The sequence below is a fragment of the Coptis chinensis genome, chromosome 4 (genome assembly GCF_015680905.1).
Source record: "Coptis chinensis isolate HL-2020 chromosome 4, ASM1568090v1, whole genome shotgun sequence".
Taxonomy (NCBI): domain Eukaryota; kingdom Viridiplantae; phylum Streptophyta; class Magnoliopsida; order Ranunculales; family Ranunculaceae; genus Coptis; species Coptis chinensis.
In genome coordinates this window covers 70003871-70019378 of record NC_141459.1, presented here as the reverse complement: position 1 = coordinate 70019378, position 15508 = coordinate 70003871, and positions in this window count along the sequence as shown.

Sequence of the window (15508 nt, the reverse complement as noted above, 5' to 3'; positions counted from 1 at the left end):
GACGGGATGTTGGATTCCGTCTAGATTACAAAACTCACCAGACGGAATCCAACATCCCTTCTTGCTATATATCGTTTTTTCCAGACGGAATCAAACATCCCATCTGGAGTCCTAACGGCTAGTTCACCAACGATCAGAATGTCAGAACGGTCAAAAACGGTCAAAATAAAAAACTTTGGTATATATACAACATTTGTTTTATTTCAACTCACACTTCTAACAATCATATATCATATTTCTTCTTCCTTAAAATCAGTTCTTCAAAAAAACAAAATATCAAATGGCATCAACTCAAGCATCTCAAGCAAGTGGTAGCACTCAAGCAAAAGCAAAAACTCACTTTAGCATGTCCGAAGATCAAGCTCTATGTCATGCTTGGATAAAAATTAGTGAAGACTCCATTGTTGGTGCTTTCCAAAATACAAAAGGATTTTAGAATCGTGTAACAAATGAGTCCAATCAAGCACGTGGGTCAGATAGGTTTTCCGATTCAATTAGCAGTAGATGGAAATATATTTCAAAAATGATGAACAAGTTCATGGCAATTGTGAATGCAGTGGAGGCTAGACATGCAAGTGGTACAACAATACAAAGCCGGGTAATTACAACGTTGTCAATTTGGAATTTATTGATTATCTTAGTCTTAGTCTAATTATTTCCGTCTTAGTCTAATTATCTTAGTGTATTTATTATTTCTATTTTAGTTTTAGTCTAATTATTATCTTAGTCTAATTATTATTTTAGTTTAATTATCTTAGTCTTAGTGATTATTTTAGTCTAATTATTTCTATTTTATTTTTTAGTTGTCCGAGGCAAGGATGACGTACCAACTACAAGAAAAAATGGCTTTTTCACTTGATCATTGTTATGTTATACTCAAGGATAATCCAAAGTGGAGTAACGTTTTTGAGGCAAGGTCAAGCCGCCCCACAAAGGGAAAAGGTCGCAAAAATGATGGTGAAAATTCAACTTCTAATTCACCAAGTGTTGGTGGAGTTGAATTGGAGGGTTCTCAAAAAATAGAGCGTCCTCAAGAAATGGAGCGTCCTCTTGGATCGAAGAAAGCCAAGTCCAAGAGGAACCAAGAAAAATCAGTTGTTATGTTGGAGGGTTACTTTACACGTTTAGAGGATATATTTTCACAGGATGCAAATGAAACACAAAAATGCTTAGAACTTAGGGAAAGGGAACTTGCATATGGTCAAAGAACTGTGATGGCAAGAGAAGAAAAAAAATCGGATTCAAATGGAAAAAAATCAAGTTCAATTGGAAAAAAATCGACTTCTAAAGATGCAATATGAAGCTAAGATTTTAGCGACCGATACAAGTGTCTTCCATCCCGATACCGCTTTTTTAATCGAAAGCAACAACAAGCTGAAATACGTGCTAAATGGGCAAGGGCTAGAGGTGGTTCTAGCTCTAACTAAGCTTATGTAATATCTAGTATTTTATTTTAACTAAAGCACTATGTATTTTAATTAATGCACTATGTATTTTAATTTCACTGTCTTTTTAATTAATGCACTATGTATTTTAATTTCATTATATTTTTAATTAATAAACTATGTATTTTTATCTCGCTATTTTTTTTTTAATTAATGCACTATGTATGTTCTTTCCAATATAATTATTTTCATAGAAATACAATTACCAATAAAATTAATATACATTGTAATATTCATTAAAGCACAACTCATTAAACACATAAGAACTTATTGGAATTACATAGGAAATACATTAGGAAATACATAGGAAATACGTTGGAACTTAATAGTTCACGTTAGGAAATACATAGGAAATACTTTGGAACTTCATAGTTCACGTTAGGAAATACATAAGAAATACACTTTCATTTCCATTTTAACTTTCACCTCCTTCTCCCTCCTCTGGATCCGACCAATTTGGATCATAAATTGGTACCGGATCTGCTGTTTCTTCAATGCCAGTCCAATTAAAAACATGTTCAACTAAGTCCTTTTGAAGATTAGTATGTGTAACTTCATTTCTGATCTTATTTCTTGCTTCAATCATCTGATAGACAAAATGAAAACCATCATCTTCTTGAAAGAGCGTAGATATTGTTTCTTTCCTCTGACCTTTCCAATTCCAAACTCCACTTTCACGTTCATTCTCAACAATCATATTATGCATTATAATGCATGCCTTCATTATGTCTCCAAGAACAACAACACTATGACAACGCGCATAAGCCTTAACAATATGTCATCGTGCCTGCAAAACTCTAAACATCCTTTCAACATCCTTTCTTGCAGCTTCTTGATGTTGAGTAAAGATCTTTTCATGCTTATTTCTTGGATAACGAATGGCTTGAACAAATGTGCCCCATTTTGGATAAATATCATCAGCAAGATAATATCCCATATCGTAGTCATTACCATTCACATTAAATGCAACAGCAGGAGCCTCACCTTGCTCTAATGATTCAAAAACATGAGAACGATGAAGCACATTAATGTCATTATGTGAACCTGGTAAGCCGAAGAAGCAATGCCAGATCCAACAGTGTTTGTCTGAAACGGCTTCAAGTACCAAAGTTGGTTCCTTCTTGTACCCTACATGTGTTCCAGCCCATCCACTTGGACAATTCTTCCACACCCAGTGCATACAGTCGATTGATCCAAGCATTCCTGGAAAACCCCTTGCCACATTTTCAACTAATATCCTAGCAGTGTCTGCCTCAGTTGGTCGTTTCAAGTACTCTTCCTCAAACGTCGTGATTATTGCCTTGCACCATCGCTTCATAGATATATTTGTTGTGGAATCTCCAATTTGTAAATACTCATCCGCTGAATCAGAAGAACAACCAGTTGCTAATTGTGCAATTGCAGCTAGTCCTTTCTGTAACCCAGAAATTGCTTGCCGACCCAATCCATCCACCTTGTCTTTAAAGTAATCGTCGAATGCTGCAATAGTTTTCAACATATACATGAAAAGCTCTCTTGTCATCTTGTACCTTCGTCTAAACTTATGAGGAGGCCACCTACAAGGTGTTGTGAAGTAATCCCTCATTATCTTTTGTTTACTGAAATCACCACCATCTCTAAACGTGTACTCTCTGCCCTTCACAGATCCACCGCGTTTGTCTGTATCCACATATTCAATTTCAATGGCTGCTTGAGTTATTAATGCCCCAGCAGTGGATAATAGTTGCAACCTCATCCTCCTCCTTCGCCTCATCATATCATTATGCTCATCTCTTACTCTTTCCATGTAGTCATCTTCAGCGGAAGTACCAAAAGACGACCCGGTAAAACCAGAAGACGAACTATTACTACTAGATCCTCCCCATAACCTTTGGTTAAATGCAATTATTTCTTCTCTAGACATTTTTTCTATTTTTAGCTTGGTTGTGGGGAAGAAGATGGCTGTTTGTTTGTTTGATCTAAAAGAAAGAAGAGTAAAACGAAATATGAGAGGTAAGGTCACATGTGATAAGGTCACATGTGATAGTTCGATTTTGGACCACTTTCCAATTGACAACACATTTTATCAGATTTTTGTTCACTCTCCAAGTGACAACACATTGTATCCAAATGTCTATCCAAATGTATCCTCAAGAATTCCAATTTATGGCCCACCATCCACAAATCCAATGTATGGAATAGTAAAAGGCGCAGTGGGATGGAACCATGAACAAGACGGGATGTTACATTCCATCTCGGTATCCCCATACACTATTTCTTGTCATAACCAAACCACCTGCAAAAATTAGTGATATTCCATCAAAATTGGTTGTTTCAACCAAGACATAGGAAATGAGTGAAATGCGAGGTCTAGCCTAGCCTACGAACTTTTGGAATGAGTGAAACGAATGAAATGAGTGAAACGAATGTGAAATTTTTGGAAACATACGAACTTATAATTTTTGAATTTTTTTTGCCATAACCTCATTTGTTTTATTGACATATTCATATCCAAAACCTGCTAATATACTTTGAAAATAATAAATAAGGCAAACAACAATCATGAACAACACCCAAAGTCTAACACGTAAAAACCAAGAAAAAACTAACTTATAATTTTTGAAATTTTTAGGACATAACCTCCTTTGTTTAATGATATATTCATATCCAAAACTCATCAAAAAAACAACCTGCTAAATCAAAAGTCGTTACAAACAACAATCCCAAACGCCATAAGACAAGTAATGGCGCACAGTTATTACAAACTACAAAAAAAATATCTATTGAGACCTCCTCCCCTACGAGAAGGCTCGGTCGAAGAGCTCTCCCCCCTATGTTGTTGTCGCCTCTCTGGTTGAGGTTGAGCTTGAGGTGTGGCACTTGCAGCATTCTCCAACTCTTGTCCACGTCTCTGAAACTGCAAAGTTCAATTTCGCTCTTCTTGTAAGTACTCAAAACTGCGATGAGAGGACTCCATGAAGGACGCACGCATGGCATAACTAAGAGTGTTGTAGTTAAGGAGCTCCGACCTTACTTCATCCTGTTTAACAAAACAAATGCATGTTAGGGGTTATAATGAATAATAATAATAATAAATCATGAATAAATTCAAATCATAATAACCTCGGCTAACAGCTCAAACTGTACTGACAAATCTGCTACCACTGCGGCTTCTACTGGTGGAATAGGTATGCTCATATCTTGCCCCTGAGAAGTAATCATGCTCCAGTGCCAAAGGTCATCCTCATCAAATATCTGTGGAGTTCTTTGCAGCATCTGAATATCATGAAACACCCCGGCACTACAAGAGATGGGACCTTTTGCGACCATATTATTACAGACGCTTTCAAACTATTGTTGATATACAGCATCTGCGACGAATTTAAGGGTAGCAAATAAATTTTGGTAGTGTACATTGTGGGGCACTAATTGCTACGCTTTTAACAGTTGGTAAAGATATTCCATGTTTTATTTTCTAAAGAAAATAGTTTATATTTTGCTAAAGTTCAATAGCTACGTTTTTAAGCGTTGATAATGATAATATTTATCAGCAACCCTATAAAAGGTAGCAACAACTATAACATCGGCTACGCTTTCTATTACATCGGCCACGCTTCCGTATACGTCGCTGGTCTTCTTTAGGGTAAGTGGGCGCTGATAAATGTTGTCGTTTTTTTTCCCCCCATTTTAGTTATTTGGCCAAAATTTTCAGATATTTCGTGGGCTTATGTTTTAAGGAAAGTTGAAAAATAAATCAACACAAAACCAAAACTTCATCAGTTTGTCTGACGCCGCCGATACAAAAACCAAAAGCAAAAAAAAAGGTTGAAACTTGCGATTTCCTGTCTGTCTCAGACCACCAGTAAGTCTCTCTCTCTCTCTCCAATTGAGAATATTTATTCTCATCTTCCTGTTGGCAGGTATCCAAATTTCCATATTGTTGCTCGGGTATCTCACAATTTCTTAAGTTTTTATCTCGGAATTCCTATTGGCAAGTATTTTAATTATTTGATTATGACTTAAATTGTTACTAATTTTGGGTTTTGTTATAGTGCAAATTATGACTACTGGGGTTTGGTATAGTGCAAATTATGCTTCGTGTGTTTTCAGTTTTGGGGTTTGGGGTTTGGGGTGTTTAAATTTTTGTTTTTTTTTTGTTCTCTTAGTGTTGGTTATATGATTTGTGAAGGGTAGTGAAAATTTAGACCTTTCTAATGTGAATTGTTTACTTCATTTTGCTATAATGTGGGGTTTGTTTTAATGGAGTTTGTTTAGATGGGGTTTGGTTAATTTTGGGTTTTTCTTCTTCAATACTCTAAAAATCAAAACTTTCAAGTTTATACTTCAATTGCTCTCTTTGTCTACTGAATACTACTTTGTTTAGATACTTTAGGTAGAAAAGTTAAGGCTTTGTTGCAACTGAAAAATTCGCTGAAACAGTTTCTTTAGCGGAAAAGCTAAGGTATTTTTGGGGTTTTTGTTCTAATCACTCTAGAATTTATTTTTTGGGTTTTAAAAAATCCAAAGTAAAAAGTTGCTTTTTGTGGAGGATAAATCCAGATAATTGGCCTCAACTGGACACTTATCTTTGTACCTATGAAGTGTATATTAGTTTGCACTTTGCTCATACTTTAAACGTTGATGTCTAATGAGTCGATGAAAGGTACCAACACCGGTTGATTCCGACTGAAGTTAGTAAAATACATATAGCTAATGAATAAATCTTTATGAAAGTGGCTTTCACTAACTATGAGTGGTTTATCGATCATAACTAGAAGTCATGTAGCCTTTGCCCGCGCAGGTTTGAATCCTGCCGTCCACGACCCTCACGTAGAGTCAATTGTTCTTTCCTTTTATTTAAAGTATAAGTGGTGTAGTACAGAGTTTCAGAAATCCCATGCCCATATTTTATTTGATAAGGAATTGTTCTTATATTTTTTTCAATTTTTTTCTGTGTCCATGGATATATATGGTTAGACCATTCACACATATATTGATGTATTGGTAACACATTGCAATATCAAGTCTCAAGAGTGGAAGATTTGATATTTTAATCCTTAAGATGTTTACAAAACCGAAAATTCAATTCATGATACCTCAAATCTTCTAACAATCTAATGCGCGTGTGGCTGTCTCTGTCTCGTTCTAATTAATATGCCATTATCAGTCATCTAATCTGTATTTTGAGATAAAGACAGATAAGCATCATTAGATTTATGCTTGTAATCCCAGAATCATTAAAAGAACTTGTTAATATATGTTCCTTTGTCAAATTCTGCACATGCCCACTTTCTATCACACTCTCTTTTGTTCCATTATTACTTCTCCCACTCTCTCCCCTATCTGTTACATTCTTCTCCTTATTCCTATCAACAAAACTACTATTTGGACTATTTACTTCTCTAGATAAATTCCCTTGATAAGTTTTATCCACACCCATTACTGTTATATTTTTCTCATTTCCAGTAAATTCACTACACCATAATAGCATATTTGTGACACTGGGCATTTTCTAATTGTGACGCCAATATGGGGTCACAAATTTTGTGATGGTGTTTTGGCGTCAGAAATTGATAATTACCGTCAGCAAAATACAGAAATTTAAGTGATTTAATTTTGGCATTTATTCTAAAACATACTGACGGCTTGTTGGCGTCAGAAATAAGGCACGTGTTAGGTCACACAATTTCAAAGGGCAGCTCTCGTAAATTTGTAACAAAGTTTTATCGATCTCATCTCTTCCGTCAACTCCATTTTCTTGAAGAAGAACAAGCAACAAGCAATCCAGACCAACCCCACCCCCACAAAAGTGTTCTTCACCTTCTTCTCCATTCGCGAGGAGTCACACTCACATCCACAAAAGTGTTCGGTAAGCCCTCTCTCTCTCTCGATCTCTCTTTCGATCTCTTTTATTTATCCCATGTTCGCAGGTTTTTGAAGCCCTAGAATAATTTGTATGGTTACAATCCCTAATTTTAAAAGCCCTAATTTCAAATCCCTTAATTTCTCTGAAAATTAAAAACAAGTGTCGTTCAATTTGGTTATTATTTTTATTAGTTGTTGGTTCTCTCAAATTGATTTTGTGGTTTGTAATTCACTGATTTTGGGGTTTGTAATTTCATGTCAGTTTCGGGTTTCACTTGATTCAGAGTTTCACACAACATCAGCGGCAATGTTTAATCATATTGGCGTTGTTTATATATAATGGAATTCTGTCATCTACATCAAGTGCGAGGTAAATCTGATTTAGAACATCATTTCAATGAATCTGTGAGTGAGAGGATTTGAAAATCACAAATGACTCTCATCCTAGCAGAAAATGTCTGTAAAAGAATGAGAAGAGGAAGTGTGTGGGCTCTGTTTGATGGGGGTGGCGTCCTTATGTCATTTTTTTTGGCTAATATGTTGAATTTTGTTGTTGGTTTATAGTTCAAACGCCTAGAGAACAGTGGTCGATCTTTGAGGCATTTCTTGACTTAACCGGTATGTTTGCAACTTTTATTTGTCAAGTCGAAATGCAATGAGGGAATAAAACCATCTGATTTTGTAACTTAACTACTTTTTTTTTGCTTTCTACTCTGAAAAAAAACTTTGTCAGGTAGCTTTGTTTGGATGGCATTTTTGTTGTTTTTTTAGCATGGCTAGACTGATTTCATGGATTCTTTCAGATTTAACTTGTTCTGTTTGTTTTTACAATGGTGTCATGCATCTCCTTTCGACTTTGAAAAATTGTACAAAACAATTTAAATGTATAACAATGTAGATTTTGTTGTTTTCCAACCTAGTTAGGATGTCTTATTGTCCCTCTGGATGCCCCAGTAGGCTCCTCTCTTGGTTGGTTATAATTTGCATGCCCATTAAAATTTTATTGCTAAAAAAGGTGATGGATCTAGAAACCGTGTTAAAAGGTAAAACTATGTTCTATTGTGAGTATAGTTTAGCAAGCAACTTCGATTAAACTATTAAAGAATTTTCTTAATAGGCTTTGTTGTTGAAATAGGATAACTCAACAATGAGGGAAAGTCGTTGATCTGAAATAACCCAAGAATGATCTATGGGACATTTTTCAATTGATAAACTCTCCAAGCTAGTGGACATTCATATGGGAGTTGTCCAATGTTTATTTCTGTTTGTTTTGTAGGATATCTTATCCTACACATGTATTCCGTTCCCATTTGTTAATCATATATAATATCTCTACTTTTATAAACTCTCCTACTTTAAAAGATGATTGTCTATCAGTTTACGAGACATATTTCCCTTCAAAATTCAAATCCATGAGCCCAAGATCAATTTTTTATTAGCAATATTATAAATGCCCAAGTCACTAGCAAAAGACTCTCATCCAAGTTTGAGAGATCCGAATACAGGAAATAAACCATTGTCTATCGAACAAAAAGCACCTTTTCTTCTTATGGATAGAGTGTTTGTGTGAGTACAGAGTGAGAAAAGGTAGTGAATGTGTTTTAGTCAAGTTTTTTAGTGGCTAGGACGGTAAACTGGTAAATGCAGGTGCAGATAAATGTTTAATCTTTTTAGACGGAGGGCCACATGTAAAATAGATAGAAGAATGTTATTTGCTGCCCTTAAGTAGTTGGCCCTAGATGTTTGCTTTTCACAAGAAAGCCTATGGTACGTGTGGGAAAGTCTGAGGTCTTTCCTCATGGCTGAATGTGAAATGAAAATTTTCTGCCCTAGGCATAAATGCCTAAGCAAAGAAGACGGTTTGACCACATGATCTTTGAAATCTTTGCGATTGTTTTTTTTTGGATTCTTAGCTTGTTTTGTTATTTCTGTTGCTTTCTCACCCTTCAGTCTTCTATTGTCACTCTAGTCTCTTTTGGGTCTTTGTTCTTTTCAGTGAGATTTCATAGGAAGTTATTTCTTAGTGGTAATCCTAACGTCTTGTTCTTTAGTTTGTTGTTCTAATTGTACAAATCCAAAACCATCTCTCTGTGGCATGCTCAGTGTTTCTTTCATAATGGATATTTGACCAGTTGAGATTATCTTTGTTTATTTATGTTTTTTGGTTTTTTGATAAGCATTAGTCCTGCAAGATAACCAATGTTGTACACTTTCTGCGCTGCCCTTTGAGTCATCGTCGTATTCTCCGCACACATTTTCTCCTTAAGATCGAAAATATTAGCTTTTACTTAATATAAGGTCCAATCCAGTGAATATTTCATTTTTAGATATATTCTAGGCGTTGATAAATTTAAACTGTTGTTATTATTCCGCACAATTGTGAAATTTGAGGTCACGGAGTTACCGTGTATGTCACTTTATTTGTCTCATTTTCACATTTTACAGCTTGTGGATATTTAGAATTTATGATGGGTTTGCAGTGCGTTCCTTGAAATTTATCGCAAGAAAGCAATGGGTTGTTGCTGGATCTGATGATATGTTTATCCGTGTGTATAATTACAATACGATGGATAAAGTAGTATTTGAAGCACACACGGACTACATCAGATGTATTGCGGTCCATCCGACACTTCCATATGTATTGTCCGCGCGCCTAATGACATGCTTGTTAAGCTCTGGGATTGGGATAAAGGTTGGATGTGCACTCATATTTTTGAAGGACATTCACACTATGTGATGCATGTCACTTTTAATCCGAAAGACACCAACACTTTTGCAAGTGCGTCTCTTGATCGCACTATCAAGGTATTCTAAACTTTTCATTATAGTAGCATGTTTTGAGCTGTAACATTTTATCTTGTTATGTCTGGAATATATATTTATGCGAGTCTCTATTGGCTATCTAATGGATTCTTATGGTTTAGATTTGGAATCTTGGATCACCCGACCCACATTTTTTTTCTTTAGATGCACATATGAAAGGGGTGAACTGTGGTGATTACTTCACGGGGCGAGGGATAGGCCGTATCTCATTACCGGTTCTCGGCGATCATACTCGCAAAGGTTTGGCTCCAGATCTGCCTAAATTTAACCGTATAATTTAAAACTTGTTCTTTTTGTAAACCGGATGGAAAAAGGTGTGGGACTACCAAACCAAAAAGTTGTGTTCGGACACTAGAAGGCCATACACACAATGTTTCAAAGAGTTTGTTTCCATCCCGAACTTCCTATAATTATCACGGGTTCTCGGAGGATGGACTGTTCGAATTTGGCATGCAACCACTTACGGTATATGCAATATTTTTGTGATTTATTTTTATTCAGTTTTACTTGGTTTATAGGTAATCGATGTAGAAGTCTTTTTGATGAATTTGCCAAAATTTCCATATGGATCTTTTATTTGCATAAAGTCAATCTAATATAATCATTTTTGAAGATAGAACTTCATTAAGTGAACAAAGTAGCTCGAGGGAAACCTGCTTGCCGCCGCCGGTGTCACCGCCGCCGCCATGGACCTCTTTGGCCTGCTGTTCTTCAGCTGGCCGGTGGTGTCGCTTCTTGGGGTGCCCGCTTGTTGCCGCTCTACTGGTGGTGGTGTCGCTATTGGGTGCCGCTTGCTACTGGCTGGTGTGTTGATGCCGCCCGGTGCCTCGCTTTATTCTTCTTTGCTCTTCGGGTGTCGCTTGCCGGTGTCTGCTGCTGCCATGGACCTGCTAGTGCCTGTTGCTGGTGCCCTTGGTGTTTAGTTCTTCTGTGAAGGGCTAAGTATCAAAAGCCTTTGGTACATAAGTCATGATGGCCTTACTGTTTCTGGTAACTGTTTCCGCAGAGTACACGATGTGGATCCGAAACAGGCAAAGCATGTGGCATTGGCTTGTCTCGCCTTGAACAATAAATCAAAAGGTAATTTTTTTTTTGGTAATTAGAGGTCGTCTTTATGACAGTAACAAAAATTTGGTTATGGCAACTTTGGTTGTTGTTGGTGGAGTTACATCTGCAATGGGACCGATGGTTGAAAAGTCTAGCAAGGTTTTCAAGTTTGCTTTCAATTTAAATGTGTTTACTCATTTTTCTATTTGTGACTTGGAGGAGCGAGTAATTTGAGGATTGGTTTCTTGTAGGGAATATTATCAGATGTCTTGAAATGTTGTTAAGAGGTGGTGTTGTTGGAATCCTAATCAAAGCACTCGACAGTTCATATGGCCCAGAAGGGAAGTTAATTACAGAAAGCAGAAGTTATAATTATGGCTTTACTCTGCGTAATTGGTGCTTTCATGTGTTCAAGTCCATTGCATTGATTTGTGGTTCACAAACTTCCTTGCAACAGTCTGGTGTATATGATAAGTAAGTATATTTTGTGACTGGTTTTTATATTCTTTCCAATCCATATCTTGTTGGAAAGTGTGTGTTGATTTTGTGACCTTATTTTTTATTTCATATACTGATGCAGTAGTGGAAAGATGAGTGTTAAAGATTGTTCCTCAATTCTGCACCACCTTCTGAAGTTATGCCAGGTAACCTTTTTGAACTTAGTGTCTGATCATGACTCACAAGGGTTATATGAATATTTTTTTTTTAGCGTTGAGCATTACAATGAATAATGAGTTCTTATTTGTATTGTTTATTTCTCCTTTTATGTAAGATTTCCTTGCGTCTCAGTTTATTAACATTCTGTTAGAACTACGATGAGTAGAATCCATCAAGCAAAATAAAGGGATAGATAAGAAACAATGTGTTGTATCCAATCTATCATAAGTTGTTATCTAAAATCAAACACAACATCTTATTTTTCTCCCCTGGTGCAATAGATCCAATTTATTTGTTGGTTTCAAAGCCATGCTAATGCTCTTGAGGCGTTTAGAAAGCTGAGAGTTAGTTATATGTAGAGGCATAGGTTGGTTTTCACAGAAGTAGTCAATTTGCATGAGGAAGGATCAAGTTTAACGGGGATAAGTTTAGATTGGAGGAAGGAAAATATTATTTAGAAAGGCAAAGAATAAAATTATACTTGTTAGACTCCATGTTACATGGACACGCCATATTAAAAAAAAAATCATGTTAGATATGTATCCACGTGTCCGTGTCGGATAGAATACAACATATTGCATCCTGCTCAAGTCAATAGTTTGTTCCCAAGTGCCTTTAAAACTATCCAGCTTTCTCTTGCTCAACTTTCTAAATTCATGGTTGGTAATCCATTTATTATATGATAGATTTTCTTACTAGAAAAATAAATGAAACACACAAAAGTTCTTCAATGAAGGGGATCTGTTGTCATGTTGTGTAGAATATCTCTTCTTCAAATGCATCTGTTTCATGTAATTCGGTGCTTCATACTTATTCTTGGATGTATCATGCACCTTCTTTAATATTTTTGCTATATGTAAGTGACCATTTCCCCTCCTTTGTTTTTTGTTAAGGCTAGTCCTTTCTCCTCTTACTATTTGACCTCATAATAGATTCGAGTTTATATAATGATTTGGGAATGGATATCATTTTCCAGGTCCTTCCAGTTGGGAAGGAGTTGCTTGCTTCTCTTATTGCTTTTAAAGAATTGGCTTCTTGCAGTGAGGGTAGAAGTGCTTTTGCATCAATTTCCACACACTTCTAGTCTTTTAGTCTTGATGAAGTTGAGTTAGAGAGTTGGCATGAGCAGGATGGACATGATGGTGTCATTGATAACTCTGATGGGAGAATGAGTCCACCTTTGCATGTCTACCGATTTTTATCTTTGTTCTAAATATTAAGTTTCAATTTAAGGTTAAAGTCTATATAACCTTTGTTGTTAAATGAAACATGCAATGTACGTGACATTTGTTTGTTGCCTTGAAGAATGTTGTAAGCACAATGTAATGAACTTTTTGCATTGTACTTTTCTTTTGAAAAATGTAAATACTTAGTATTTGTATTTGCTAGTGACTAGAAAACTTTAACAGTGATAGAATGAATGTTATATTCTTTAATGAAAATGATGGCGTACTTGTGCATTTTATGGAGCTATTTGATTTTTAAATGTGTTGTTTTGGTTTGTAAATGTTTTTAGAATTTTAGATGGGCTAGTTCTACAGGGTGGATGTATGAGAGTAAATAATAATTTTTTTTTTAAATCTAAAATTAGATTAGTGACGTCAAAATGACATTACAAATATTTGTGACGCCAAAAAGCCGTCATAAATTTGTGACGTCAAAATGGCGTCACTATTTTTTGTGACGCTATTTTGGCGTCACAAACATTTGTAACGCCAAAACGCCGTCACAAATTTGTGATGCCATTTTGGCGTCACTATTTTTTGTGACGCTATTTTGACGTCAAAAAAAAATGACGCCAAATTGTGACACCATATTTGTGACGTCAAAATGGCGTCACAAAAAATATTTGTGACGTCAAAATGGCGTCACAAAAAATATTTGTGACGCCAAAATTGACGTCACAAAAAGACTGTTATGGTGTAGTGAAAATTCTCACTCTGGGACTTGTTTGAAACTAAAATCCCATCATTAAAAGCAGTAAAGCTAGAATTTTTACTCACTTCTTTGAAAATTCCTTCTTGGGCAGTTTTATTCCTACTTGAAAACTGGAATGGCCAAGAAACAAGATGAGATTTAGTACTACAAAAGCCTTGAACAATAGGGTATAAAAGAGAAGCCTTTAAAGGATGGTTAAGAAACAAAACAGTTAACAAAAGAACAGAAGCTATAACTCCTAAACCAAAACCAGAAAACACTCTACTTTTTGTAGTTATAAACTGTTCTGATAAACCAAGTGACCTTAGAAACTTTTTCAACTCCATTGTACTACACTAGTATGTATAAGCATGTATGTGTTATGTATATAACTCTTTGTATATAACAATGTAGATAAAAATACGGAGATTACTAAGATGGGTTTGGAGTTTGAGAATAGTTAAGTGGTTGGGTTTCGAGAAAAGCAAAGAATGAGTCTTGAGAAACAGAGGTGAATGGAGAAGAAGAAGGTGAAGAAAAAGCCATATATCTCATAAATTATGAGATATATGGCTTTTGAACAATTGTTATCATTAGGAAAAAAAAATGTAGTGCGGTGATTAACTTGAGTTCGTGCACCCTTGAATGTTGGTAGTAGTGTACTGGCTTGGTCAATTAGAATGCCCAACATCTTTTCCAACTCTGCGTTTGTTCTAATTGAATATGTATGCCCTCTTTCCTGTTCATGTGTCCCTCACACCCTTATTTTAGAACTGGATTAGATACTAGAATATAAAAGAAGAAAAAAAAAATGTACTCATTGGGGTGATGAAATGGTCTCGCGGGTACTCGACTTGGGTCTTTGTATAACTTGCGTACTATATACTACAAATGGTTCAAGTAAGAGATTCTCTATAGAAAAAAAAAAGTTCAAGTAGGTGATCCAACTAGATTGCAAATAAACTTAAATTGTTTAAGCTTTGAAATCTGGATCATCATCTTGTATTCTTCGTTTGTTACTTTAAGTGTTCAATTTTATAAATTTAGTTTGTTTGATATATGTCAAAGGGGCTACAAGATATTTTCATTAAATTAGTAATATATACCTTTTCTGATGCACCCATTATGTATCAGGTTTCAAATATTTGATACAAATTGAGCCTTCACCTATAAGACATAGCATTCAAGATGAGCTTTAAGATACAAATTGTAAATACTATTCTAGATGAGCTTTAAGATACAAATCTAGAATATTAAGATTGCTCATTCTCACATGAAGCACTTTGAGATGGTAGCTTTGCATCTATTCGGCCCATGCTTTTAGTTCTCTTGTTTAGCTAACATGACTAGGTGTTGAAAATGTGAAAAGTTTAAATAATTGCAGTTATGATTTTGACTAAATTTTCTATTAATTTTCTATAATTCTTAGTGTAATTATAGTTGGGTTCAGCCTAGTATTATAGAAAATTATAGGCACTTAATCAGAAATTTAGTGCATACTTTATTGACAACCTTTTTGAGTGTATAATTGTATGTGCATATTGTATCGATAAATTGGAATATATAGCAATAATAAGAAGTGAATGTTAGTGTTTTCTTTTAAATTGGTGGACAAAAACTAGATTTGTAATTTGACATTGCTACTTTTTTTGTCCATTTTGCAAGTGTAGAAGTAATCTAAGTATTTGATTATGAACTTAAGTTTGGTCCACTTTATAATTTTTTTTTTTCCTTTTTACCATGTTTACAATAAGATCGAAAGCATTCTTTTGCGA